Source organism: Lissotriton helveticus, chromosome 9, assembly GCF_964261635.1.
Source record: "Lissotriton helveticus chromosome 9, aLisHel1.1, whole genome shotgun sequence".
In the NCBI taxonomy this organism is placed as follows: Eukaryota; Metazoa; Chordata; class Amphibia; order Caudata; family Salamandridae; genus Lissotriton; species Lissotriton helveticus.
The window spans coordinates 188,648,071-188,673,987 of NC_136070.1; the positions used below are offsets into that span (position 1 = coordinate 188,648,071).

General features: G+C 46.0%; 1 protein-coding gene across 1 annotated transcript in view; it reads left to right on the forward strand.

The window, feature by feature from the left end:
• The first annotated feature begins 346 nt into the window (after positions 1-346).
• GNG2 (G protein subunit gamma 2) overlaps positions 347-25,917 on the forward strand; it is a 280,638-nt gene continuing 255,067 nt past the window's right edge. Inside the window, exon 1 of the mRNA XM_078659741.1 lies at positions 347-612. The gene's annotated coding sequence lies outside the window, so the exon portion shown is untranslated. The remainder of the gene's footprint in view (positions 613-25,917) is intronic.

The following is a 25,917-nucleotide window of genomic DNA, read 5'->3' on the forward strand; positions in this document are numbered from 1 at the left end:
GAAATGGAAAGGAGAAGAGAGAATGGAGGGAGAAGGAAAAACGCAAAGAATGAAAAGGAAGAGACAGAAGAGAAAAAAATGAAGGGAGGAGAAAAGACGTCTGGAAGAGAAAGGAAGCGACAGAAAAGAAATAAAGGGGGGGAGAAAGACGAAAAGAAGGGAAAGGAAAAGACAGCAGAGAAAGAATGAAGATAGGACGGAAGACACAAGGAGGGGAAGAAAGGCAGCAGATACGGGAAAAGGGTGAATGGGGCGGGTGGACGCGAGGAAGGGAAAGGGAGAATAATGTAGGAGGAGGGAAAGAAGGATTTGAGGAGTAAGGACTCAAGGAAAGGAAGGATCTCTGCGTGGAGAAGTAAGGAAGGGGCGGAGGAAAACGTAAAGCGAACCGAGGGGGAGCACGAACTAGCAGGCGGCGAGGGAGGAAGTGGAAGGCGCTGCTTCCTGTAGACAGAATGATGACTGAAGACAAAGCTGGGTGGGGACTCCGCTCCGGGCTGCCTGCGCGCCTGCCATACAGCTGCTAGCTCGGGAGCCTCCTGCCTGCTACAGCTATTCTGAGGAGAGAAGGGGGGATTTCTGTCACATTGGGAGCGCCCTGCGAAAGCGAAGGTAAAGCGAAGCCTATTTTACTCTCTTGCTGCCGGCGCACATTTCAGCCTGCGGGGTTTTGCGCGAGGGTTAGCGGACTTTTTAGCACAGGGTGATATGCCCTGCAGTGAACGGATTATAACGGGCCACTTTGAAATTGTAAGATATTGCCCGGGGTGGGATACACACTTCTTGGTGCCAGGCTCAGCAAAAGCGCACAAAACGCTATAGTGCATTTCACACGCGACAGCCGCGCAGCCCGCTTTGGTCATACAACCCCAGGATGGTTGGTGCCTGCCTTTTGCCGTCTGGTGTATGTACTGGGCTCGCAAGACATGCTAAAATGTATGCCAGATAAACGAAGCAATCAGTCCCTGCTGCACATAGCAACCGCAGTTCACCATCCAACCTGGGGAAATTGTGCATTATTGTGGCTTCCGTGTTCCTGGCGGCAAATTGCATGAAATTGTCTGAGAAATATTTACAGACAATATTTTGCTGAGGGGTGGCTCGGACGGGGGTCCTTGGTGCACGTCATTGCATATGCCTCTCTGGTAGGTTTAGCTCAGGGGGGTTGGAGGACTAAACCTAACTGTACATTTACAGTTGCTGTGGAGAGCCTGCCCCCCCCCCCCTCAAACCTCCCCCTCACACACACTCCTGCTCACCCCTCCCCGGGTGGGCAATGGGCTTGCATTGCAATTTCACATTCACACGTGTCGCCCAGATTAAAATCAAAGGACGCAGCGTCGAGGGGCAGCGTTTAATTGCATTTGCCCAGCTTTTGCCATAATGCAATTTCGTTAATCCCCGGGCCTCTCATTTTCAGCGTACAGTAGTAGGTGCGAGGTACAAGGCGCTGCAACGAGGAAGCAGTGTGGGCAGCAAAATGTTTTTTTTTCAGTTACCTTTCGCAGAAAATAACAGGAAATGTTGACAGACGGTAGACACAAGCGGCCTCTCTGCTCGGCTTGCGGCGTCGTGCTAGGCTGTCATTAAGGGCCACCATTTTCCCACAGTTAGCGATTTAATTCACTGCGTCCTTGTGGGTTGTAACCGGCGCTCGTGCAAAGCGCTCCAACACCATCGGGACAAGTTCGCGCTATATAAAACTGCATAAAATTATACAAATTCCTAAAAAAAGACCTCATATCTGATAGTCCCTTTTAATGTAGCTGGCATGTTTTGGGTCGTGTGAAAATGTGTCTGTTTTGATGATAAGCAGCGTATGGAATCCAACTTGTATTTATTTAACCCTTTGTTAATGCCACTTGGTCAAAAGAGCATTTTGCATTTCATAGATGAAGGGGGGTCACTGGGACGCCTGGCTGAGGCATTTGGTGATGGAAGTGCACTGGCCCCTGAACCCCACCAACTAGCCACTGAACCCCACCAGCTACCCCCAGCCACCCCTAGCAACCCATCGTGTGTTCTTTTTTTTTCAATGGGCCTCGCGCGCGTAGCCTCTTGCCTATATCTCTTTCGGGCATACATTTGATGTCAGTGTCCCTTCACCCGCCTCTCAATTCGCAGTCTCGCTATACTGACAGCTTTTGTGTGGGAGGACGCGAGGCCTCGCGGCTTTATATGTTTTTTTGTGTGATTAACGCAGAGGCGCCGTCAGAACAATAAACGACTGGATTAACAAAGGCAAGCAGCAGCCGGACACTGGAATTCTCCCGAGGAAGCCCCCTCCCCCGAATATATATTTTTATTTCACGACGCATTATGAGATCCCTGGCTTCCTTGCTTGTATTTCCATGGCAACTGCACAGGGAAGTGTTTGCGCGTCTCGCCAACCTTGTTTTTTATTCAAATGCCCAGATTAAAAAGCTTTCTGGAAGCATCAGCTTTTAATTACGTTGAGTAGCTTTCATTGTAATATGGGGGGCGGGGGCGGGTCACACTGTTATAATTTGCATGCTCGAGGGCGAGGCCCGGTACCGTACAGCACGGAGGACGGTATGTACTCCACTGTTAATGTAGATTCGCGTGGGGCTCACATTTAATCTTAAATGTGTTGCACAAAGACCCTTATGGTCCATACGTTTAAATAGAGTGGGATTAACCGTAGGGAGAAACCACATGTCCATTTGAATCTCACAGCTAGGTGTGTGCATGCATCATTTTGTTTTTCTGCTTGCTCGACGTCACCAAGGAGGGCCCCGAGATTCTGAAAGCTGATTTATTCAATCTAATACCTCGGCGGGTTACTTATGTTGGTTCAGAATAGTGTGGTTTGTATTTGGGGTTTGTTGCTTAACAAAACCATTTTTCAGGGGATACATTAAAAGTTATACCTGTTATTTTTTAGGGTGCCTTGTAATAAACAATTATTGGCAAAGCCAGCAGGTCTGGCGTTTTGGCTTTGTCAATGCCTGTGTTGTTTTGTCATGTTGTCTTATAATGTTGCAGGAGATGTCAGACCCTCACGACGTAAAAAAAGAGCTAAAACCCCCCAAAAATTTTGGTCTCAAAAAGCACACATTGCCAAAGTGGCCCCTGGCACTGAAAGGAACTACTTTCCCGATGGATGTGCTTCTATTGGAAGAGTAGAATGCTATCACTCACAGTGGCTGAAGTGGGCTAATTGCTTTTGTCTGAACGTGAACAAAACAGAAATCCCCCTTTTAGGAAAAGATACCTACTCTTGGAGAGACCATTGGTGGTCTCCCTCTATAGGCCCCGGATAGGATAAGGATCAAAAATTGTCCTGGGCACACCACAAATAAGTGGTCCGCATTTGGGTATTGCCTTTCCGCAAAACAATGCTTCAGCAAAGTTTTTTAAAAAGAAAGGGGGTGGTGGACATGTTTTATTACCTTCACTTAGGTAAAAAAAAATGCACAGTGTAGTTCACACTGCTGAGCCACACATGAATGCAAGTGAGACCACTTCTGCTCAGGCCCCCTGCCCCGCTCTATCAGCATACATTAATGGGCCAGCCCAGCGAGAGAAAGGGAGTAATACCTCCGTCCATCTGTCTCTAGAAAGGCCACTCAGGAACCCACTGGGCTGCTAGCGGCATCCTAACAGCACAGACCGCTCCCAGGCTGCCCCAAAAAGCAGCCCACAGCTGGATCTCAGCTAGCGGCCCTTCGGCCATTTCACGAGTGCCCGCATTACCAATCCGACCCTGGATACGGCCCTCTCCCTTTCCAAAATCTATCATCAAAAAAATCTAAGTAATTGGGTGGATAGCATTTTCTCCTTGGAAGCACAGACCACATTGGTAGCAGGCATGTGTTTTGGGCTCAGGAGAGGGCTTAAAACTATCCTGGGTTTCTTTTCCCCTGACATTGGTCAAACTATCATTCATACAGTTATCCTATCCCGGTTGGATTATTGCAACATTCTGTACCCGGGAGTGAATAAATCAGTAATTAGAAGACTCCTCCAGGCAAAACATTTTTCGGCCAGGCTGCAGTTCTCTCTCTCAAAATTTTGCTTGGCTTCTGGTCTTCTCCACAATTTGCATTGACTCCCAGTTGATAGGCGTATCAATTTCAAGACCCTGTGTATTAAACATAAGATCTTGCACTCCCAGGAGACCCCTATCCTGTCCAATCTGGTATCTCTATATCAACCAACAAGTCTTTTGCATTCGGTCAATCTTAATCTGGCCACTAGCCCCCGGGTCAATAGAGTAAGAGCAGGAGGACGCTCCTTCTTTGCTAAGATCACAGCTTCCTGGAACATGCACCCTCTCCCTATCAGGTCCTTTCAGAACCATTTGCAGTTCAGAAAAACACAGAAGACCTGTTTCTTCTCTACTTAGGGTTTTTCCTTTTAATGTGGCCTTTGCGTTTCTCTGCAGTTTGTTTTTTTCATTGGACTAGCGCTTGGAAGCCCTGTTGAAGTGGCAACTAAGCGCTCTAGAAATGTTATAATGTAACATAACATACACAATGCCACATGCTATATGATGTAGTGGAAGGAAGAAAACTGTGAATGACAATAGACCACTGAATGACGAGAGCTGGCTAAAAGTCCAAGTAAAAAATGTATAAGTAAGTATATTATATATAATTTTGCTAAAGTCAAAAGGTCTTGTCTAACACCAGACCTAAAAAAGCACGGTGTGAGGGGAGAGTGGGCAGTGATGGTACAAGGAAATGCATCAGGCTTTATACTAGGTCTTCTTAGAGCAGTGCCTAAGTAAAGGTGAATGTTCTTTCAGTGATATGAGCAGCGATAAGGGGGTTAAAGCTGTCTCGATGCTTATGTGTCATTGCTGTAGGCATGTTAAAGGAGGCCTTGTCTTATAGCAGTCATGTACTCGGTCTTCACATCAGCTATTGGAAGGAGGAGGTGAGAAAAGAAGCCCTGGTTCACAGGTGGTAGTTTTGGAGGGTCCTTTTAAAGATGTTCAGGATGGAAACTGTTATATGAAGAACAGTTAGTGTAAGAAATTGTATTTCTATTTACCAGTGTGAACCCTAAAAGTGACTAAATTAACCTGAGATCAACCCCTGGCAGCTGTACCACAGAGCAGACAGACTTAAATTAGGAGAAAATGTAAAAAACACTTTAAAAAGTACCAAAATAGTAATGAAGTCAAAATGTAAGACAATAAAAATACAAAACCAAATAAGAAAAATCAGAGTAAAATTTAATGAATACAAAAATCTAATATGGGAACTACAGATATGAGTTTTTAAAGATGTAAGGGAAAATAGCACCAAAAAGTACAACGTGTCAATGATAGTCTATGGTCTTAGTAGACTGGGGCCTAGGCACAATTTGATGCTGACTGTGACGGAGCATGGGTCTGATACCCCAACCCATTTAGCTCCAGTCAAAGATTTTACCTTCTGTCTTAGTCTTTTACGTTCCAGTCAAACACAGACGTACACTTCTAAAACCACCAGAACCTCAGGGGAAGCATCTCTATACACACATGGTGTAAAGCAGAGGCCTGCAGCAGTGTGTAGACCCGATCTAGTTGACACTGGTCAGCTGGGTACTTTCAGGAAATGACCTCTTGCAGCTTGCTGTCTCACTGTAGCCACACAGGAGGTCAACAAATTCACCCCTGGAGTCCTCTTCTTTTTATTGTGTACAAGAGGAAGCAGGTTCAGTCCAATAGGTCTTCTTTCAGGTCACAGACAGCAGGTTCAGTCTTCTTCTGATATTTCACAGGTCTAGAAAGTATTCTGAAGTGGGTGCCTGGAGATGACACATTTATGCCTGGCACTACTAATGAATGGGAATGACTCCTGGGCACAACCCATGGGGTAAGAGTTTCCAGGAGTAACTGTACCCACTTTTGAAACTGTTTGTGTTTGCCTTACTGAAACAGAACCAAAATGCCATATATTAGGGCATTTTCAAGATGGCAAAAGTCTTCAGCCACACTAAACTTGGACTTTGAGGCCTTGGGTTTCTGCAGGTACAGTTCAGTGTTAAGCTGAGGGTTACCCTACATCTATCACTAAAAAACAGTTTGCAGCAGGCGCTATACCCACAAAAAACCAGAGACAGATGTCTGGTAGGACAAAAGCAGGATTCTCCCACAACCAGACACTTCATACAGAAGAATTGTCTTGACATCCTGTTCATGTGCCCATTCAGGTCAGCCTATTGCTTGCTCCGGGAGGTATTTCACACCTATTCAAGGCTGAGCATAGGCTGAGAGCTGGCAGAATGTTATGCCAGGTAGCCTTCTGACAGTTAAGGCAGTTAAAGGGTAACATTCTGAAAGTTCTTTTCCTTCCTATTTACACAAAGTTAGATTACATTATTGGATTCTATTTTTAATAACTATTAAAAATAGTGGTTTAGTTATTTTTCTAGCTGGTCCCTTTCCAAAGATACAGTGTTAGTATTTAATATTTGCTTCCCAGTGTTTCTCTATGGGCCAGTCAGACTTCTTAGAGTGACAATAGGTTTTGAGGGCTAGTCACTTTAAGAACAAGCTAACTTTATATTCCAACATGTCCTACTTTAAACACCATGTACCCACCCTGCCTTGTGGCCTACGAGGCCTACATACGGGGGTCATATTTATATTTAAAAGGAAAGTTTCTACCGATCAGAATGGAATTAACTTGACATGTTACAGTGCATGTTTTGCATTGTTACAGACAGGCTACAATGGTAGGACTGAAGTCATGTTTGCACTGCCACTAAAGTGGATGGTCCAATAGATGCTGAAGACCACTAGTGACATTTAACTTCCAGGCCCTGTTTACATTTAGTACCATACACTAGGGACTTAAAAGAATGTTAAATATACTTGTGCAGAGTCAAGCAATGTGGCTCTGCATTGCTTAGTAATTCTGCAGTAATGCAAGGCAGCGCAAATCTCTGCCTTGCATTTCCCTGACCCAGGCGGGGTATTCCATGGGTGGAGTGTGGGTGTTCCCACTCATCCACCAGTGGGTTTTGGCACAATGCAGCAAAATGCTACGCCACCCCAGGGAGGCGCGATGAGGAGAAATGTGTTCATTTTCCTAGTTTTTCCTTCTTTCTCCATGTGCTGCATTCTACAGCAAACATAGAAAGATGAAAATGCCTCAGAGGATTGTTTTTGTGCAGAAAGGTGCCCCTTCCTACATAAGAACAATCCTGCCTGCATTGATTCTAGGCAGCAGCTTGTGCACCAGCACAGGCACAGTGGAGGAATGCGCTGTATGATGTTAAATATGACGCATTCTTACCCTCTCCCTTTCATACAGTGCAGCAAGGTGGCTTGCTGCTTTGGTTGCATGAGTTTTTGATAAATCTGGCCCATAATGTAAACTGTTTGCTGTCCTTGCCAAAAAACAATGCATGAGGTAATTGTAGCCATTTGGTTAAGTGGAATATATTGTGGTGTATTTTGATCTAACTTAGTTCAAAAGGTACTTATGAGCTGACTTTCTTGTTTTCAAGGTGGACTTGTCCGCAAAAGTCGGGAATACACTTTGTTCCATACACTTTTTGACTGCAAAGAAGATATGTAGATTGAGTTGCATCCCATGTTGGGGAAACTATTGTCTGAAGCGACCAGAGTAAAAAGAGTATTAAGTAAGCCTAAAAAAATAACATTTCATTCTCTTTGCTGTTGGCTTTGTAATTCTACAAGCACTGGCTAAGTCAGTATCAACAGTGGTGGAATGAGCCTCGATGGAGCAGGAAAACCCAGGTAGAGAGGGAGAGAGAGCGGGGCAGGTAGAAAGAGAGTGGGCAGCAACTATGTCAGCACTGAGTGTGTGGGGAAGTAGAGTGAGGTGAAACCAAACCATGAATCCCAGTTTTCGATTGACAATGTGCTGAACAAACAAATTGACCTGTGTAGGAAGTGGGAATGACAGAGAAACTGGAGGGGGGTGGATATAGGAGCACAGACGAGAGATAGACAGAGGGGGAGAAAGGGAGAGGGGGAGAGAGTGAAAGAGAATGGGAGCAAATGGAACAAAGGAAGAAAGCCTCGAACTGTGTGAGAGACTGGTGGAAAGAGGGAGGGGAAGAGATCAAGGCCAGTCAGGTACTTCCAGTGAGTTAAGTTATATGCTATGAAAACTTGCAAAATGAAAAAATAAATGTCCTTGTTGTCAGCTGTTTGGGATAAAAATCATCCACTGAAAACATGCTGAAAACAAAATGCCCTTCTGGGTGGGACAAACACAAGAATAGAGAGAAAATCCATCCAATAAGCAGCATGAGCTGAAACAGGCAAGTAACCTATTTAGTCATGAGCAAGCGGCAGACCCAAAATCCGCTCTGCGTGTGCGTATTTTGAAGGTGCTGGGTGCAGTGCTGTCAGTGGCAGGCAAAAAAAGCTATCTGTGGAGAGACTGCAAATAGGATAACGTCCACATAAATATACATTTTATTGAGTGATGGGCCTACAGGATATTGTCAGGATATCCAACAGGTAACAGCTCCATCCCTAAAGAGGAAGATCTCCGTGGGTTACACATTTCAAGTATTAAAGTGTTATTGTTAAAAGTTTTACACAAGTCACATTATCAAACTATGTGGCATATGTCTTAACACCTTGACCGCGGTGCGAATTTCGCCGCGGTGCTGGGATTCTAATCAGTGAGTGGGGTTTGGACGGTCCCTGGCCATCCTCCGCACACGCCCACCGTCACATGGGTCTGCCGGGGGCCGTCCGCAGCATCGAAGGGGTTAAGCTACTTAAAGAGAGGCATAACTGAAAGCAGTGCTTTAAATGACAATGTGAAAGTGCAGGTGCTTACTGCTTAGAGTGCATGTTTGCTCCTGAGAATGTCTCTACTCACCTGGAACCGTTCTTAACACTTCTACATACATGCAGGGCTTTAAGTGGGCTGGGTCTCACCGGTGCTGAGCACCAGCAGTTTTTAGGTCTCGCCTGTCGATGCGCATGCGCATCGAGCAAGCGAGACTATAGGGGCTCATCCAGACTTTATCTAACTTTCAAGGAATCGTGGCGATTCCTTGCAGTGCCCGTGACTTTTAAGCTCAATGCGCATGTGCATTGAGCTTAAAAGCGCGTGCACAGCCGCCCGCATTCCTCCGACACCTTTGAAGTGAAACTTAGCTTCACTTCAAAGGCCCGGCTTGTTCACACCCACATGCCGCTCTGCCCCGCTCCGCCCCCTCCCCTGAGTCATCCTGCCTGCCCCTTCCCGCCGTGTCGCATTTCTCCTCCCCCCTCCCCTCTCCCCTCTCCCCTCTCTTCCCTCCGTCTTGTTTTCTTTGATGCTGGTATTGCTGGCAGCGGCATTGCGCTTGGAGGGACAGCAACAACATAAAACTGACCATGAAGTTAATCACAGGACCCTGCAGCCGAAGGCTTCGTGCACTGAGCCCTCCCGGCATACACATAATTTTATCGCTCTCTTTCTCTCGCGCTCTCCCTACATCTATAGCTCCCCCTCCCTCTCTCCTGTCTTCCTCTGTCTCACTCTAACTGTGTTCCTCCCTCTGTCTCACTCCCCCTCTCTTTTTCCTCCTCTCTCCCTCCCTCTCCGTCTCGCAGCTTAGATTCACGTTTCTGCCTGTTTCACTCTCTCTTCCAACTCTCACCCCCCTCTCCATTTACTTACACAAATCTCGCAGATACCCCAAGCAGCGGTGCACGCAGTACCAATCCTTCTGTTATGCCACATCTCGCAGCTTAGATTCTTTCGCTCTTTCTTTTAACTCTCCACGTTTCTGCCTGTTTCACTCTCTCTTTTAACTCTCACCCCCCTCTCCATTTACTTACACAAATCTCGCAGATACCCCAAGCAGCGGTGCACGCAGTACCAATCCTTCTGTTATGCCACATCTCGCAGCTTAGATTCATTCGCTCTTTCTTTTAACTCTCCACGTTTCTTCCTGTTTCACTCTCTCTTTTAACTCTCACCCCCCTCTCCATTTACTTACACATATCTCGCAGATACCCCAAGCAGCGGTGCACGCAGTACCAATCCTTCTGTTATGCCACATCTCGCAGCTTAGATTCATTCCCTCTTTCTTTTAACTCCCCACGTTTCTGCCTGTTTCACTCTCTCTTCCAACTCTCACCCCCCTCTCCATTTACTTACACAAATCTCGCAGATACCCCAAGCAGCGGTGCACGCAGTACCAATCCTTCTGTTATGCCACATCTCGCAGCTTAGATTCATTTGCTTTTTTTTTTAACTCTCCACGTTTCTGCCTGTTTCACTCTCTCTTTTAACTCTCACCCCCCTCTCCATTTACGTTTCTGCCTGTTTCACTCAGCCACGCAACGCCACTCAGGCACGCAATGCCACTCACGCACGCAACGCCACTCAGCCACGCAACGCCACTCAGCCACGCAACGCCACTCACCCACGCAACGCCACTCAGCCACGCAACGCCACTCACCCACGCAACGCCACTCATGCACGCCACTCACACACGCAACGCCACGCACACATGCAACGCCACTCAGCCACTCACTGCCACTCTGCCACGCAACGCCACTCAGCCACGCAACGCCACTCAGCCACGCAACGCCACTCAGCCACGCAACGCCACTCACCCACGCAACGCCACTCAGCCACGCAACGCCACTCACCCACGCAACGCCACTCACCCACGCAATGCCACTCACCCACGCAACGCCACTCACCCACGCAACGCCACTCACCCACGCAACGCCACTCACCCACGCAACGCCACTCAGCCACGCAACGCCACTCAGCCACGCAACGCCACTCACCCATGCAACGCCACTCACCCACGCAACGCCACTCACCCACGCAACGCCACTCACCCACGCAACGCCACTCACCCACGCAACGCCACTCTGGCACGCAACGCCACTCTGGCACGCAACGCCACTCACCCACGCAACGCCACTCTGGCACGCAACGCCACTCTGGCACGCAACGCCACTCTGGCACGCAACGCCACTCTGGCACGCAACGCCACTCTGGCACGCAACGCCACTCTGGCACGCAACGCCACTCAGCCACGCAACGCCACTCAGCCACGCAACGCCACTCAGCCACGCAACGCCACTCAGCCACGCAACGCCACTCACCCACGCAACGCCACTCACCCACGCAACGCCACTCTGGCACGCAACGCCACTCTGGCACGCAACGCCACTCACCCACGCAACGCCACTCTGGCACGCAACGCCACTCTGGCACGCAACGCCACTCTGGCACGCAACGCCACTCTGGCACGCAACGCCACTCTGGCACGCAACGCCACTCTGGCACGCAACGCCACTCACCCGCGCAACGCCACTCAGCCACGCAACGCCACTCAGCCGCGCAACGCCACTCAGCCGCGCAACGCCACTCAGCCGCGCAACGCCACTCAGCCGCGCAACGCCACTCAGCCGCGCAACGCCACTCAGCCGCGCAACGCCACTCAGCCGCGCAACGCCACTCAGCCGCGCAACGCCACTCAGCCGCGCAACGCCACTCAGCCGCGCAACGCCACTCAACCGTTGCACACACAATTACAGCTATACAAGCATGCTTTGGTGCTGTACAGTACTGCAGTTCTATGTCTAAATGAGACTGGGGGAGTTCTAAATACGGCTCTACTGGCAATGAGTGATGATCTCATGTCGCTCAATTGTAGTGTGGGGTTGCAGAATGTTAATAATGTGCTATTGCTGCAGAAATGGACATAAGGGATGCCGTGCAAGAGAAAATTACTACACACAAGGAAAGTGCGACCGAAAAACACGTACGCCAAAACGAAACTCAATCCATGCCAAAGAATAAAACTAAATAGCAGCCATTGATAAAATACTAAACACACTCTAATGAGAGGAGCCAGACAGAAAATACGTACGAGCAAAGCAAAACCAAATACAATAATTACATTAACATCAATAAAAGGAAAGGCATAAACAAAAGTATAAGAACTCACAAAGGCACTTTTTCATAATATGCAAATAAAATTGTCATTACCTGTCGATCGTAGCAGCTCATTCCCTGAAATGTAGAAAATATAAAAAAAAACACAACAAAGAGAACATACACAGTGCATACATTATACTTTTAACTACAACAAGCAACTAACAAAAAAAATGAATAGCGGCGAAACAAGTCACATACCGGTACAAATGACACAAGCAAAAGCTAAGTCAGAGGGAAAATAAACATCACAGTGCCACCTCAGGCGAAACGGAACTACTGAAACTACATACCAGGAAGACACTAGCAAAGATTACTCAATGCATCCCAAAGAATCTACTTAAACACGAGCCAACATTCGCATAAAGATCAAGAAAAATTCAAAACACAAGGAAAGTGAGCGAGAAATAACAAGGGACGCAATTTCAAAGACATAACACATACAAACATAAACATTGCTTTATGTAACATTTCGAAAAAACTATATTTTTCAAACATATATCTTTTAGAACAGTACTAAGGAATATTGTAACTCAAAACTCGATAATACACATGGCGCAATACAAATAAAACACTCATACATCCTAATAAAACATTATTAATAATACGTATATACACACACGTATTAATACATTCAAATTCATGTACTCACTTTTAATAAATGTACATCTTACCAGTCAGACGACGCAGCAACAAACACGGAGGAATAACACACCTTTACCGCACGAACATTCACATCAATTTGGAAAAAGCCCCGTTGACGCATGTCAAATGCAACGCTACGTCACACAACGTAGAGCTGCGATTGGCTAAAAATTACGTAACGCTCATAATTACATCACCATCAATTAAAAAATAGAACGCTAACATCCCTTACGTAACAAACGTAAAGGGAATACATTGCGTAATACCCTTTACTAGAACAGAAAAACAAAAACTTTTAATTACATACACTACATAATTTTAGAAACGTATACACAAGCCAAGTGCGACCAAAAAACACGTACGGCAAAACGGAACACAATCCATGGCAACAAATACACCGAAATAGCAGCCATTGATAAAATAAAAATCAAATGCAAGAAGCCAGGCAGAAAGTACATGCGAGCAGAGAGACCTAATAAAATAATTACATTAGCTTTACAATAAGCAAATCAATAAACAAAAGTATAAAAGTCACAAAGACACGCTTTAATATTATGCAAATTAATTTGTCATTACCTGTCCATCGTAGCAGCTCATTCCCTGAAATAAAGAAAATATAAAAAAGAAAACACACAAAGAGAACATACACAGTGCATACATAAAACTTTTCACTACAACAATAAACAAACAAAAAAAAAAACTGTGCACGCACTACCAATCCTTCCGTTATGCCAGATCTCACAATCTTCCATCACACACGGAGCTGCTCCAGCACAGGCAACGGCAATGCAAGCTTCACTCAAACACGGAGCAGGTACAGCACAGGCAACAGCATTCCCTTACACATGGAACAGGTACAGCACCGAGAGCTGCAGTGCAATCTTCCCTCACACATACATCAGGTACAGCACAGCCGGCAGCAGTGCAAGCTTCCCTCACACACAGAGCAGGTACAGCACAGGCAGCAGCAGTGCAAGCTTCCCTCACACATAGATCAGGTACAGCACAGGCGGCAGCAGTGCAAGCTTCTCTTACACATGCAACAGGTACAGCACTGACAGCAGCAGTGCAAGCTTCCATCACACACGGAGCAGGTATAGCACAGGCAACGGCAATGCAAGCTTCACTCAAACACGGAGCAGGTACAGCACAGCCAACAGCAGTGCAAGCTTCCCTTACACATGGAACAGGTACAGCACCGACAGCAGCAGTGCAAGCTTCCCTCACACATAGATCAGGTACAGCACAGGCGGCAGCAGTGCAAGCTTCACTCGAAAACAAGGAGCAGGTACAGCACAGGCAACAGCAGTGCAAACTTCCCTTACACATGGAACAGGTACAGCACCGACAGCAGCAGTGCAAGCTTCCCTCACACATAGATCAGGTACAGCACAGGCGGCAGCAGTACAAGCTTCCCTCACACACAGAGCAGGTACAGCACAGGCAGCAGCAGTGCAAGCTTCCCTCACACATAGATCAGGTACAGCACAGGCGGCAGCAGTGCAAGCTTCCCTTACACATGCAACAGGTACAGCACCGACAGCAGCAGTGCAAGCTTCCATCACACACGGAGCAGGTATAGCACAGGCAACGGCAATGCAAGCTTCACTCAAACACGGAGCAGGTACAGCACAGGCAACAGCAGTGCAAGCTTCCCTTACACATGGAACAGGTACAGCACCGACAGCAGCAGTGCAAGCTTCCCTCACACATACATCAGGTACAGCACAGGCAGCTGCAGTGCAAGCTTCCATCACACACGGAGCAGGTATAGCACAGGCAACGGCAATGCAAGCTTCACTCAAACACGGAGCAGGTACAGCACAGGCAACAGCAGTGCAAGCTTCCCTTACACATGGAACAGGTACAGCACCGACAGCAGCAGTGCAAGCTTCCCTCACACATACATCAGGTACAGCACAGGCAGCTGCAGTGCAAGCTTCCATCACACACGGAGCAGGTACTGCACAGGCAACGGCAATGCAAGCTTCACTCAAACACGGAGCAGGTACAGCACAGCCAACAGCAGTGCAAGCTTCCCTTACACATGGAACAGGTACAGCACCGACAGCAGCAGTGCAAGCTTTCATCACACATACATCAGGTACAGCACAGGCGGCAACAGTGCAAGCTTCCCTCACACACGGAGCAGGTACAGCACAGCATACCCTCAGACCCTCACCCTCAACACCTCACCCTCACTAACTTCACCCTTATCACCTCACCCACAATTCCACACCCTCACTCACCCTCACCATCACTCACCCTCACTCACACTCAACACATCACCCTCATCTACACTCAACATCACCATCACTCACCCTCAACATCTCATCCTTAACACCTCACTCTTAACACCTCACTCACCCTCACTCATCCTCAACAAGTCACACTCACTCACCCTTAACACCTCACCCTCACCCTCAATACCATTCAACACCTCACCCTCACCTTCACTCAACATCACCCTCACTCACCCTCAACGACTCACCCTCAGTTACACACACTAACACTCAAAAACGCAACAGCACTCTGCCTCTCCATCATTCACACTCTATCCATCATTCACACACTATCCATCTTTCAGAAACTCTGCATCATTCACCCACTCACCATCATTCACCCAATCTCCATCATTCACCCAATCTCCATCATTCACCCAATCTACAGCATTCACCCAATCTACAGCATTCACCCAATAGACAGCATTCACCCAATAGACAGCATTCACCCAATCTGCAGCATTCACCCAATCTGCAGCATTCACCCAATCTGCAGCATTCACCCAATCTGCAGCATTCACCCAATCTGCAGCATTCACCCAATCTGCAGCATTCACCCACTCTGCAGCATTCACCCACTCTGCAGCATTCACCCACTCTGCAGCATTCACCCACTCTGCAGCATTCACCCACTCTGCAGCATTCACCCACTCTGCAGCATTCACCCACTCTGCAGCATTCACCCACTCTGCAGCATTCACCCACTCTGCAGCATTCACCCACTCTGCAGCATTCACCCACTCTGCAGCATTCACCCACTCTGCAGCATTCACCCACTCTGCAGCATACACCCACTCTGCAGCATTCACCCACTCTGCAGCATTCACCCACTCTGCAGCATTCACCCACTCTGCAGCATTCACCCACTCTGCAATTTGAGGAATGTTAGGCCATTTTCTTACACATAAAGAAATTTCAGGACGGAAAACAAGGGGGTCGACGGAGTATAGCATCAGATACGTTAGACACAAAAAAAACTTAACATCATTGACCTAAAAGGATGCAAGGATGTTAATCAGTCTTCGGGCCAAAAAGTAAATTTAATTCGTACGATATTACAACAATATTACACAAAGGAAACAAATACAAATATGTGGCAGGAAGCGAGGACGAGGAGATACAAAGACACAAGTGAAACAGGCAACTTTTTCGCCGGGCAATAAACAAGCACTATTCATCCGGAGAATGGGACGGTTTAAAGACAGTAGTCAACAGTTACACAAAAAACCGGACGCATACAACAATAGCACTTCTTCTCACGGAATTCCGTCTAATATAAAGCAAATATGACGAAATAAACAAAAATTCAGAAACAATCAAATTTTTCAGAGGGAAATAAACAAGAACGATTCATCCGGAAAATGGGACGCATTGAATACAATAGTCGAGATTTACACAAAAAAAGAAACGCTTAACACAATAGCATTTATCCAGACGGAATTAGTTCAAATACAATAAAACATATTACGAACATAGAAAGAGTCAGTCACAAAAATCTAACGAAAAATACATTAGTTCACTGTACATGTCGTTCATACATTGCTAAAAATACTACAGTCAGCAAAGACACAAAGTTTCATTTCATACTTCAAGTACGTCAATAACAAATTATCCGACTACTTCAGCATCACACAAAAAAATAATAAAAAAACAACTTACATCAATATATTACAACACATTTACCACTTCGAAATGAAACAAACCCCTTTTGTATGTCAAATTACCAAAAAAAGGACATTAATACATTACATTACAGTTTAACAAAACATATGCATTACACATCGCCAATAAAAAACACTACTTTATGTTACATTACAAACATTTACAAATATTACGAGTGAATTAAATAAATTTAGCAAGTATTTAAATTTTACATAGTATATATACTACATTACATTACATTAAAATAAACTTAGGAATACATTCTTACCTGTCAAACGACGCAGCAACACCACCGGGACAAGAACACGCCTTCCGCACACCAACATTCTCGATCAATGGGGAATTCAACGGTTGACGTATGCAAATCGGAACGCTACGTCAAAAACGTCGCGCTCCGATTGGCTAGAAAAATACGTAAACAAAAAACACACACAACTCAAAAATAAACTAGACCGCTAAACATAGCAGACGTCGACGTGACGCTATACGTCGGCCATTTAAAAAAAAAAATAAAAACGAGACTACACAAACATGTTACAAAACATACACATAGTTAGTACAATACATACACATTTAAAATTACATACTAATATACACATAAGACTGAAGTAATACAAAGGGGACACCTTTAGTTACAAACAACACATTACTTAATTATTATTAACATATACACACACTCTTAACATCACCCTCACACAACAAAACTATCACACTCTTTCACACACGCTCAGTAACGCTAAAACAACATCTCCCTCATACACCATCACACACCTTCAGCCTCACACACACTTACTCACCCTCACACTAACACACTCACACACTCTCTTACGCAAACAACTTCACTCATCCTCCCCCCCTCACACCCCCTAACACTCTACGCGATTGCAGCCTGGAATCCCTGATAAATTTTCTTGTATCCGTGGCTGGCATTCAGTCATCCCAACGTAAACTGGTGCATTTGTCTTTTCTTTGCTGAAAATAATTTTCTATACTTCTATTGCATGATTGATTGAAATACTTTATCGGACAATCGTTCACATTCTAGATAGGCAACTTGTACATCACACCCCTCGATGCATTTCGGGTTCGCGCCTTGTCCTTCCTCAAATGGTAAATACTTTTAGGGATGAAAAGGCGCCGGGTCCTGCTGCGTTGTTTTCATTTATATTTCAGACTCGTGCTGTCAATGTCTCAACTACGCTTAAACACACAGGACAAAAAATGACAGTTTATTAAATGTATAATTCTGTTTTTATCAGCTCTGAAGTAGCCTCCCTACCGAGCGAGTGCTATTTTATAACAATAAATACAACACATAAGCTCACAATTTTTTTTGTAAAATGTACCTATCGCATTTCATTCTTTTTCACATATAAGAAGATAATTGGGCTTTTCACGGGCAATCAGTAAGACGCTACCTCACCCTCACTGACACTCACTCACACTCAATCACTCTCACCCTCACTCACCAGCAACACCTCACCCTCAACGCCTCACCCTCAAATCCTCACTCACCCTCACTCTCACTCATCCTCAATCACCCTCAACATCACACACTCACTCACCCTCACTCACCCTCAACACCTCACCCTCACTCACCCTCAACTCCTCACTCACCCTCATTCTCACTCATCCTCACTCAACCACCCTCAACTTCAATGACCCTCAACGCCTCACCCAACACCTCACCTTCACTCACCATCAACATCTCACCCTCACTCACCCACAAAACATCAGCCTCAACACCTCACCCTCAATCACTCACCCTCAACAATTCACCCACACTCACCCTCCCTCACCCTCAATTCCTCACCCACACCCTCAACACTTCACCCTAAACACGTCACTCATCCTCAACGCCTCCCCCTCCCCCTCACTCACCCTCACCCTCACTCACCCTCAACACCTCACCATCACTAACACTCAACACCTCACCCTCACTAACTCACACTCAATCACCCTCAACACCTCACCCTCAACACCTCACCCTCAACACCTCACCCTCAACACCTCACCTTCAAAACCTCAACCTCAACAACTCACCCTCAACACCTCACCCTCACTCACTCTCACTCACCCTCACTCACCCTCACTCACACTCACTTACACTCAGTCACCCTCACTCACCCTCACTCACCCTCACTCACCCTCACTCACCCTCAACTCCTCACTCACCCTCACTCATCCTCACTCACCCTCAACACCTCACCCTCACCATCACCCACCCTCAACCCCTCATCCTAACTCGCAATAACCCTCCCTCACCCTCACCCTCACTCACTCTCACTCTCACTCACCCTCAACACCTCACTCACCCTCAACACCTCACTCACACTCAACTCCTCACTCATCCCCACCCTCACTCACCCTCAACACCTCACCCTCACACAGTGCAATAGGTCTCGTAGGATTTTTAGTTACAGCTTTTACAATTGTTTATTGCTTTTTTGATTTGTAATTCTTTAGCATTGGCAAAAAAAAATAAAAATGCAAAAGATTTACAACAAAAAACCCATAAACAATTCTAAATGCACTAACTCTAATGCTGCGAGACCTATTGCATTTCCAATGCTTGTTTAAAGGGAGGCTCGAAACGGGTCTCTATCAGGCTCTGTTTTGTGCCCTGGCACAGACAGTCCGTTATTTTCTGGACTGCAGAGACAGCAGGCACATGATCTGTGCATGCTCACACTGCTCATTTCTTACTAGTGGAGATGTTACGGTGACTTCATTCCAGGTGAGCCTTGTAGGGGAAGGGAAATCCTTTAAAGAGAGTCATTTTCTCTCTGGATTTCCTTTCTCTTTTTTAAACTCAGGCGCAGCAACATTGTCGTAGTGTCACCAGGGCTTTAAGTCGAAGCTTTTTCAATATTATATACAAGTCATAGTTGCTGCTTATTTATCCTATGCAACTAACAACCATTGGCAAAGCCAATAGTCCTGACTTCTTGTAGGTATGATGTTACTTGTTGTGTCATATTTCTTGATGCAATGACAGAAGCAGGAAAATGCTAGTCGGGCTGCACACTATGGTAAGCACAGATTTCTAGTTTATGCATTTTTACACTACGCCCCTAATTACATTGGCCATGCCTCTTTGAGAGACACCCCCTACCCCCCAAGTTATTTCATCCCACTTAAAGCCCTGCATACATGCCCTTGGAAGGGAGAGGCTTATGAAAGCCTGGGATAGAAAACTGCAAAGGGTTAAACGTTAGGTCCTACCTTTCGGTGTAACTGTTGTACGTAAACAGTTTACCTTTTAGTTTGCAATTCTGTAGAATTCTCGGTGTGAAATGGAAACGTTTCTTAAACGTTTTTCCTGCGTGCCAGTGAGCTCTCCAGCCATGAACAGACAAAAGATGTTAAACTTGACAGTGTTTTAAATGAAATTAAACAAAACAATGTCAAGTTTAACATCTTTTGTCAGTGCTTTTAATGGTCAGGTACGGTCCGGTTCTGAGTGCCTGCACTTCTTCATTCAAAAGGAAGAGCAGCTGCGCTTCTCAAAGTGCCTGCCATACATTGAATGGGAGGTGACCCGACCTCAACCATCACGGAGGCTGGCGTGCCTGGACCAGCGCGTGCGCGTCCCTGGGAGCCTCCGGCCTTGATAATGCCTTCTAGCCAGCGCGATGCTTTTCTCTTCTCATAATAAGGTCCGTATGGGCAGGCAGCATTTACTAGATTTCACTAAATACGTGTGGAGAAAGCGTAATCCTCTTTCCTGCCATGTGGCCCTCGCTGGGCTGAAATGTAAGAGAATTAATTAATTCTCAGGAAAGTAAGGACGGCACCGCTGAGTCCCCCCTAAGGACAGCAGAGCAGAGTCGTGACGGCGACAGCAGTCGCTTCAAAGCTACTCTCTTTTTCAAGGCAGCGCTGCGTATGACCTTTCCTTCACGAAAGTACAAAATGGCAGTGCATAACGCAGATGCCCAATTTGCTAGTGGCCAGTTTAAGAAGGTATTTGCGGTTTCAGGCCACACGGCCAGGCTCCGTGTTATTAGCTAGGAGGAACTCTCTTCATCCGCCTCGCATTATCCATTGTGCTTTGCCGCCAAGCGCACAGCACCGGACGTGCCTGGGCCGGAGCCAGGGGCTGTTCCAGGGACAGGGTTTTGTTGACATGTTTTGTGAAGAAACACGGAAGTCAGAGAATCACATTCACGCCCAGCATCCGTGGTTTAAACTTGGTTGTGTGTGTATTCATGAGTAACTAGAAGGTGAAGGAGCACACAAACAGGAAACACGATGTCTTCTTTTTAATAAACAAGCTCACGCTCACTTAACATTAATTAGAAGATGTTGGATAAAATATAAAAAGTTATTTTGTGACTATATCCTTAGGGAGACGGAACTGCAGTGGAATCTGAAGACCCCTAGACGTGCCGTTGCCTGGAGAAGGCACAGAGAGGATGGACCCATGGCTTTAAGAGGGATGAGAAAACTGTGGGTCTCTCAAAGGAACATGGCCAGTGTAATTAAGGGCGTGGCTTAAAAACATGTAAGCTAAAAATATGTGCTTAGCATAGTGTGCCGCACAACTTGTATTTTGTCATTGCATCTAGATATATGATATAAGTAACATCGGGGCAGATTTATGTTAACTGGCGCATCCCCAGGGATGCGCCAGTTAATGTGCGCCACAGTGAGCCACAGCTCCGCCACCCATGGTGCGCCGCATTTACAATGCGGCGCACCATGGGGAAAAAACGGCACAGATGCGTGACGCATCTCTGCCGTAAAGGCGGCGCATTGCTGGAGTTGCGTCGCAAGCGCGACGCAGCTCCAGCAAGGCTCGGGGGTTCCCTATCTGACCAATGCTGCATCAAGACCTACGCCTGCTTCAAGCAGGCGCAGGCTTTTGACGCAGCATTGGTGTGAAAGTGACTGAGTGAAATCTTATAGATTTCACTCAGCCACTTTTGCGAGGCGCACCTGCCCCGGAACGCCCACCCTGCGCCGGAACGCCCACAAGCGGCGCAGGGCTTTACAACGTGACGCATCTGCCTAGATGCGTCACGTTGTAAATCGTTCGTAGGGATGCGCCACGTTTACGCCGCCTTGCGTGACGCAACAGCGGCGTAAACGTGGCGCAAGGCCTTCATAAATCTGCCCCATCATATCTAAATCAATGTAGGACTATTGGCTTTGTCAATGGTTGTTAGTTGCATAAGCTAAAAAAGCAGCAAGTATGGCTTGTGAATATTATTGAAAAAGCTTCCACTTAAAGCCCTGGTGACACCACAACAATGTTGCTGCTCCTGAGTTTCAAAAAAGAGAAGGGAAATTCAGAGAGAAAATGACTCTTTAAAGGATTTCCCTTCCCCTAAAATGCTCAACTGGCATGACGTCATGCCATGACTTCTCCACTAGTGAGAAGTGAGCAATGAGCTAAAATGTTGCAGGAAAGCATGTCAGCCCTGCAGTAGGGGAAACTATTTAAATAAAATAGTGCTTACAGATTAAAAAAGACTAACAGTGTAACAACCAAAGTAAAGGAGCCAGTCCTCAATGGAGGTTACAAATGAAGACATGGTGGTACTAAGGAGGGATTAACAAGCCTATTAACAAATCAGAAGCCAGCATTTACAAAGGACAGTGACACAAGCCAATGACAAATATGGGCAGGCAAAGGGTGGGGCTTATATTCCATATTCCAATACAGCATTGCTCACTGAGTGCCCATGGGCTGGGCAGGCTCAACCAAAGAAAATGGCTCAAGTATGTGTGATCAAATAAAACATCCTGTGTGTGGGGAAGAATAGCCTTAGTAAACACCAGGGAACCAAACTGAGCGATCATTAGGGAATCTCTCTTTTTTGTGCACAGTGTGATCTTGTGCAGAGTGGAGATCTTTCCTCACGCCACTAGAAGTCGTTGTTCTTTCAATTAATAAATGCCAAGGTATATTCATTTTGTATTCACTGACAAGGCAATTTTTTTTCTACAAGAAACACTGTGCATTGTAAACTAACATCCAATAAGACGACGATATGCTTGGATATCAACATGTAGCAATTTGGTGACGGTGTGTGGGAGTAACAGTTTATTTGAAAACAAGAAGGTATCTGTGGTGATATGAATAATGAGGTTTCCAAACCCATCCCCCTCATCCTGACTGATTTCCTCTGTAGCTCAGCCCCTTCAATTATCTTTTTTCTTGTGTTCTTTTGACTAGTACTCTAAAGTGTAGCACTAAAATGTCTCTCTCCCTCTTCATGTCTGTCTCTGTCTCTCTCCCTCTTTATATAAATATATACATTCACTGAAAAAAACATAGGTTTCATGGACATTATAGTTTGAAATTAGCATTTAAAAAACCTTTGAAATTCACTGAAAAAACCATAGGTTTCAGAGACGTTATAGTTAGAAATTAGCATTTAGAAAAACATAGAAATTCACTGGAAAAACCATTGGTTTCAGGGGCGTTATATTTAGTTAGACATTTCACTCGTACCAAACCAGAGAAATTCGTCTGTTATAGTTAGTTCAGCTAACTATAACTCGCGCCCCCGCAATGTATTGCTGATGATGTCACATATTACAACATTCATGACATGGTCAGTGACTTCACTGATGACATCACTGATGACATCTCAAATGACATCACAGATGACGTCATCCAGTGAATGTGTGTTTCTGTAAATTTTAAATATATTTTATATATATATATGCCAAGAGGTATTGAAGTATGAGTGGGTGTATGAGTGTCTGAATAGATGATTTAGTAGGTGAGTGACTGACTGTATAAGTAAGTGATAACATGTGTCTTACTGAATTAATGGGTTAGTGAGAAAAATGTAAATGTCTGTATCAGTCTGTCAGTTGGTGTGTAAGCGGCTGCCTGGGTTGGTGAGTAGCTAAATGAGTGTCTATATGGGTTATTGATTGGTTGTCTGAATATCTGTATGGGTGGCTGAGTATCTGTATGGGTGGGTGGGGGATGTGTGACACTGCATAGATGTGTGAATCGGTGATTCACTGGGTGTATGGGTTCAAGAGTGCATCTGAGAAGGGCTGTATGGTTGGGTGAGTGTGTGTATAGGTGTATTGGTGAGTGAATGGATATCTCAGTGGTACATGTGTGAGTAACTACATATATAAAAGGCAGTAAATGTGAGTATTGGAGTATATAAATGACTATATGTGAGAGTAAGTGATTGTGAGAGTGGCTGTATGGATGAGTGTGTGCTAGTATCAGTAATTGTACAAAAGAGTAAGTATGTGTTAGTATCTGTATGAATAAGTGAGGTGGTGTGTGTATAACTGTATATGTGAGTAAATGGGAGTGTGATTGATTCTTTGCATGACTGACTAGGTGTGTAAGTAACTATGGATGAGCGGGTGTGTCAGTGTCTGTATAGGTGTATGTGTGCATATAATAGTGATGTATTAATGAGTGACTGCATGTATGAGTGACTGTATGGGTGAATAAGTGGATGTGTGTGTAGACTTAGGAATCAGTTAGTGGGTATGTAGTAACTGGTACTGGTGTGTCTATGGTATCGGAAATTGTAGTCTGTAGTTTAAGAGTGGGTGTATCAAAGGTTATATTAGGGTGTGAGGAGGTGCATCAGATTATCATGTGGATGATGTCATCAGTGATGTCATTTGAGATATCATCAGTGATGTAATTTGAGATGTCATCAGTGATGTCACTGACCATGTCATGAGTGATGTAATATGTGACGTCATCAGCAGTGCATTGCGGGGGCGCGAGTTATAGTTAGCTGAACTAACTATAATGGCCAAATTTCTCTGGTTTTGTATGAGTGAAATGTCTAAATAACTATAACGTCCCTGAAACCAATGTTTTTTTCAGTGAATTTCTATGGTTTTTGTAAATGCTAATTTCTAACTATAACGTCCCTGAAACCTGTTTTTTTTCAGTGAATTTCAAAGTTTTTTAAATGCTAATTTCTAACTATAACGTCCCTGAAACCTATGGTTTTTAAGTGAATTTCAAAGGTTTTTTAAATGCTAATTTCTAACTATAACATAGCAGTCGCATTTGCAGAGTGGTGGAGAAAGGTGAGCATGGCCTGCAAACACCTTTTAGGAATCCCACTGTGTGGGATTTACTGGAGGTAACAGGAGGGGTAGTTAGCCCCCAACGTCAACCTTGGGGGCCAACTACCCCTTTTATTACCTTCAGTAAGTCCCACACAGTAGGATAGCTAACTTGTTATATCAGGCCCACCCCCTCCCTGCACCATTGTGCAAACATGCCCCCTGGCACGTTGTAAGTTGGGGGAATAAGTCCCCTTTAATCTTGAGGGTACCTGGGGGCCAACTAGCCTACCAGGTACCTCCAGTAAGTGCCACAGTGCTGCGTTGCAAAGAGGTGTTCTGATGCCAGGCCCCTTTTTACACCACACTGCAAACGCAGCTTCTGGCACACTGCTGCTCGGAGGATGAAGTCCACTTATGTTATGAGGTCCTGAGGACATAACAGGACCTCATCATCCCACAAGCCGTGCACCAGAAGTGGCCTTTGAAGAGTGGTGTAAAAAGGGGCGTGGCCTCAGACCACCTCTCTGCAACACAGCTCTGTGGCGCATACTGGAGGTACCTGATGGGCTCATTGGCCCCCAGGGACCCTCAATTTTCAAAGGGAAATAATTCCCCAACTTACACAGGGCGCATTTGCAGAGTGCAGCGTTTGTAGAGTGGACCCACACTACATAATTTGGGCATGCCTCCAGGACCTGGCCAACCTGGGGGCTTAATAATAGCTTTTTTTGGCTCTGGGGGTCTCTGTGGGACCCCCTCAGCAGGCCTAGGGTGTCATCAGGGTGTTTGTACCCTGCCCCCTTTTCTTGTTTTTCACCTTTTCCTAACTCTTTTCTTGTGACTCGGTGTTGGACTTTGGCCCTTAGGGCAGGTTCACCCCTAGACTTTTTGCGTGAAATGGTGACCTGGCCATGGTGATTTTTGGGATTCTGCGCACTTTCACTGTGTCCCAGTGGAAAGTGCGTGCGCACTCTGAGTGCATGTGCTGAGCTAGGCCTGCCCGCCCATAGGAATGCATGGGGAATGTATGTGTCCCTGGTAGTTCCTGATGCGTGGGGTGTACAGGCTTGAGTCTGGTATGTGTGAACTCGTGTGAGTGAATGCTGCGCAACGGTGTATGCAGCATGTATGTGTCTAGTAGGGAAGCGCCATTTCTAGACATGGCTGTACGTGTGCTGTGAGGGTGCTGGCGTGTGATTGGCTGGAGCTGGCTGGCATGCCAGGCTCCCGGAAGTCTGGATGGGTCTGCCCGGTGGTGAGTGGGAGATCTGCATGAGTAATGTGTGGGAGGAGTGTACCTGTCTCCTGGATGGGCTGGGTTTTCCCCACACAATGCTGGCTCCGCCCCCCTGTGGAGAGTCTAATGACCCAGGCCCTGCCAGTGAATAGAGAGGGTGGTTGAGGTAAACAGAGTA